The following is a 5354-nucleotide window of genomic DNA, read 5'->3' as shown; positions in this document are numbered from 1 at the left end:
GGTATGATTTAATGCGAAGTATGGAAGATAACAGTGTTGCGGAATGGGCGGCCCCATTCCATTACAATTCCATTCAGGGGAATTATAACCTGCTGCAATTCCATTCCTTTCAATTCCTTGGAATGAAAAAAAACTTATTCCATTCCCACTCCGGGAACGGCCAGGCAGTTCAATTCCATTCCTGCAATTCCTCAACGTAGGAAAGACATCTTGTTAGTTTGATCGAGTTACCGACGGACGCACCATAAAGGTGATGTCATCAGACGCCTTAAGAACCGCAAAAATACGCAAAACACCTTACCAAGGTCGAGGGAAAGTATCTTGGTGACATACCTGGTACTGCACAATCATCTCACTAATTCCCATAGGGGCTGTTCTCCCGCTACCTATAGTATTTGCATGGTCAGCATGTTTTAACAGCTTCTGTTTTAATATTGTTTAAGTTTAAACGTGTTCAGGCTAAAATGACGACATAGCGTATTCTAATGCTGAGAAAAGTAGTGTTGATGGAGACATTATATTATGGCGCCGTCAAGAGCAGCCTTTTGATGAACAGGCACAAAGCTGCACCCAGCGATGAAAGCCGACGTTGTCTTCGGCTGGTTTGCCAGCCCTTTCACTTGTTGCGTGTACTCACGTTCGTGCTTTCTTTTCAGGTGCCGAATCAAATTAGATGAAACTCCGACTACAGCATGTACAGTTTCGGAGCAAAGCTTGCAGCGTGCAGCTTGTTTGTTTTCTTCACGGGTGATTTCAAGATTGTTTCCAATGTGTCATGTTGGCTGACTTACTGCGTGCGCCGGAGCCAGTGTGGCAGTGCGTTATGGAAGCACTTTTTATTTGCAATATAAGTATGGAAAGGAGGGTGGGGGTGGTAGCACAGAAAGCCTAGGGGGATACTTCGAAACATTGCTAGCATTCACAGTACGATCGAACTACTAAGTGAACCGTTGGACTTCTCTAGCCGCCAACAGACGCCAGCGCGGCGGCGGCGCCACCCAGACCTCCCCTGCCTCCTCCCCCACCCCTTTCCCCACCCTAGAAGAGAGCTCCCTTCAACAGAGCGAACGTGGGTTTTGTCCGGCACGAATCGTCGCGTCGGGCTGTGGCCGCAGTTTGGTTAATTATTGAGTTGCTTATGGGGGAATATTTGGCAATACTTAAAGCCTTTAAAATCGAACGTAATTTGCAATATTAATCACTGAATTTCAACGAAGATTTTGAAAAGTTGCCGTACTATAAAATGTGACTGCCAAAATATTTCTCATTAAACAACTGCCCTCAAGGCTCTGAAAGAAACATTCTAGTTAAGAAACATCATCTGGTCATCTAAAGCTCCGGTTATTCGAGGCAAAGTATGCCCATGTTGTCTAAGAAGACTACAAGAACTACTGATGAGCTATGTTCATAATCAATTTATAACTAGCCAAAGCCTTTTAACTATTTCAAAACGCTCAATAACGCTGACATGAAGCGCATAAACCATTCCGACACTGGGCGCATTCTGCACATCGTTAAATGTCACCATGCTGTCTAGATCCGCAATGCTGCCCAATCAGAAAAGGTGTAGCAATTCTGTGAGCAAAATAGAACCGAGGAAAAGTGAAATTTGACTCTGCGGTATAATTTGACAATGTGTAATGAATGACCCGCTTTAGACTCTTCTTTGTTTGAGGAACCTCGCGTCCCGAGGAGATTGAAACAGTCGTTCGATTCACGAACGCACAAACGCCTCAGAACGCTTACATAAACGTCTTCGTCGACTGCCAAACGCACCCTCGGCGATCCGCCCTGATCGCGTAGTGGCAACAGAAACCTTGTAGTGTAAGTTTTGATTTCTGATCTCTAAGCAGTTGGGAAGCACATTGTTTACCAGTGCTTCTGAATACACTATGAATCCGTCGTGAGAAAGCGTCGCGCCAATGGCAAAGAGGATAGTTGATCGGATTAGGAAACATAGCTCGAGGAAGCGTCAGGCGAGGGCCCTCGAAACGAGCCCACAAACCGTTACCGCGCTGGTCCTGTAGACTGGGAGCATCGCCAGTCACATCTGTTTGTGACTGTTTTCATTGCTACTGCAAGACTCATCAAGCTGTGCTTCCGCTGTCGTATAGTTTGGTTCTTAAATGAAATAACTAACCATTTTCAACAGCGAAGCTGTTAAAGCTGGGGGAGAAACGTCCGCAGTCCGCAGAAAACTCCATGCCGTTGCCTGGCAACAACCAAGCCACAGCTGCGCACCACCTGGCCTAACCTCGCCTAGGGGCGCATGCGCCGAAGCAGTAGCGATGACGTCACCTCGCGTTGCCTAGTAATCGTCGGCGCTGGTGCGTGCTCGCTTCGCCCGACACAGACACGGCTCCGCCGAGCTCCCGCCAGCTGCGCGCTACTGCGCATGCGCCATGAAGTCATCCCGGCGTGTCGTCTGCTGCGCGCCGCCCGTACAGTGTGCATAGCTTTCGCCCCACTTCCCCTATACGTGTGCTCGGACTGCAAGTGCTTCGCGAGGCGTTCCCTGATGTCACGGACCACGAGGAAATGCTTATACACTTCGTATAACTTAGCATCACTTCACATTACTTCGTATAACTTAGCATCACTTCGTATAGCTAGGACCGGCTAGGAACCGATCAGTTCCACCATGTCTTTAGCCGTGCGCCACTACTGCAAGCTACCCCGAATTTTTTTGTTTGCAGCATAAGTTCGCACGTGACAAACGACAAAATCCTAGCACACAAGTTTAAGTTGAAATCGACCAAAATGAATATAATTCTGCGACAAGGTGTATGCATCGTTTGTTCTAAGTAAAACATTTACTAATGCTTCTTTTTTTTTTGCTCAATGGCTGGAGGTCAGCTGTCTTCTCAGACGTCATTGTCAAAGCTCCTAGGAAGACTCTTTCGAAGAGGAAACGATTATAAAATAAAAATGCCTAAGTAATGGAGCTTCTTTTCTATCTGTCAGATTTGTGTTGGAAGTTACCAAACAGCACTGTTCTGGTTTTCAGTTGTGGCGTGCATTAACGGGAAACGCTTTGTTTACTTCACCGTGCATACACGAAGGCACATTGACTGAGAGTAGGTCGTGTCTCGAAGCAATACCAGCGCGTTGCCAGCGGCTGCAATGAGTTTGTTCTGATTAATCGACTCCTCATCATGGTTTTTAACGGCTGCCGAAGTGCCAGTAAATAAGAGTGTTTGTGCATATTGTGCCATCTAAAAAACGCAACTGCAGCGGCTGCAAACTCAACAAAAGACGTTCAAGACGGTTTAATAGTTTTCGTGCTCCAAAAAAAAAAAAAAATAGGTTGAAAAGGTATTGGAAGAAAGAGACACAACATAATAAAACACACTAGGCTTTCCTATCAATTGAGATACCTGTTTCCCCAACAATATCGTTCGGTAGCACTGAATATCGGACCAAGGCAATGCTCCAGTCAATTCAATTCAATTCATTTTTATTGATAAGTAAATTAGTCCATATGAACTACTGATTGATTTTATCTAAATTTTGTTGACCCGGAAAGCCTCGAATATAATGAAAGTTGTAACGACACTGACAGGGATCCGAAAAAACTCAGTCTGATTGCAAGAACACCTGACGATATTTCAAGCACGAATTTCCTAAGTTTTGATATGCACGATCATCGCATTTTTTTTCTGGCGGGGCAGTAGTGCTGCATTTCTTTCTTTCTTTCTTTCTTTGAGACACTACAGTTATTGAAACTGGGCACGGAGTGTATCAAATTGACATATTTGCGTTTTATCTTCAAGCGAACTGCTTCTTTGACGTTCTCATTTCTACACAGCACACAAAGTTTTTCACTGAAACGCTCCCATTTTGCTTTTTTGAAAAATAGGGAAAGGGTAACCAAGCTGCAAGGACAAGACTCCCGTCTCCCTAGAGAGAGACTCATTTTTAATGGGATAGCCTACCGCATAGATCTGCTTCCGCTGAAAATTGGCAAACATTCTTTATTTCGCGAATTCCCTGGGCGTGGTGCCAGATCACTGAACGCCAATCAAAAGCAAGATAATACGCTTTAGGCTCAGGGCCTGTGTGCAGTAGCGAAACGGCTTTATCTTTCCAGCAGTATCTTTCCTATAGATACCGCGGCGCATTAAACGACCTTGACTTCCCATATGAAACTCAAGAAACCACGCTGTAATTCAGTTCAACACACCCAGTTTTCTATTATCCAGAAGCTGTTAAGGGCTAGGTTCCAGGAGATTGCGTCCGTAGACCGACCAGCATGTACAACAATTTCAGCTCCATGTGCTTTACGTTTGGCTCCATGTGCGTGTTGGTTTGGCTCCATGTGCGTGGCGGTTTCCCGCCAGTTGTGTCTTAACACAGGTGCAAAAACGAATGATAGATGGCCCATTGTTATACCCTTCGCCCCCGCCAATGCCTCTTTCACAAGTGTCGCGATACTCGGCGGCGGCATGTGCCACCAATCGTAGTGCCCCTTTGTGTCGTGACGCAGAGATCGCGCTGTTATGAGCAGTTGCTCTTTGGGCTCGCTATGGGATGGACGTTTGTTTAACCACATCCTCCAAGATCCTGACATCAGGATTCTGACGATGCCGTGCCGTGTGCTGCGGCCATGGAGGAAGGAAACCCAGGAGAGGCCCCGGCCAGCACGGACGTATTGGAGGGAGTGTGGCGGAAGTCACGTGCTGTTTTTCGCTAAGGTGCGCTGGGACGGGTACCCCAAATGTCAACGTTGCCATAGCAACCACGTTCCAGAAGCTTTCGCTGCTGCTCTCGGTATCTGAAAAGTGAGATAATATTTTTCCGCCGGTGTCTTTCTCGCAGCAGCTTTTGTTCGCGAGAAAAACTGACTTTTGATTGTGGCGTGTAAGCTTGAAAGTTGTGTTTTGGGTGCGTGAGTGTGAGTGTCAGCCAGCAACAAACACACTCGACAATCACGGCGCGGGTCTTCGTCGTCTTCTTCAACGTGCCACGGAAAAACACAGGAGCGCGTCTGCTTCACTAAGACTGCTACAGAAGTTCGTAGACTTTGTTTTGATGCGCGTAGGCAGCACACATTTCCGGTGGCTCGTAACAGCGCAAGTTCAAAGTTCGCGCCCATCTGCTCCAGCGAGCTGCAGAACCCTTGATTGGAGGCGCAGAGTGAGATGGCACACCAACATGGCTGCGCTTCCGGCTTCAAAACGTGACGTCAGGGCCTCTCCTGTTTCTTTCCTCCATGACCGCGGCTATGAACGCTGTGGCTCATACGCTAGTCTATGACGATGGGGCGGACTTGGCGCAGCAAACACACTACTTGGCCCTAGCGCCGAGCGAAAACAATACGCCGGCGTCCTTGCTTTTAGACGAACATGCCGAAT

The sequence above is a fragment of the Dermacentor silvarum genome, chromosome 5, assembly GCF_013339745.2.
Source record: "Dermacentor silvarum isolate Dsil-2018 chromosome 5, BIME_Dsil_1.4, whole genome shotgun sequence".
Lineage (NCBI taxonomy): Eukaryota > Metazoa > Arthropoda > Arachnida > Ixodida > Ixodidae > Dermacentor > Dermacentor silvarum.
Note: the sequence above shows the minus strand (reverse complement) of the source record.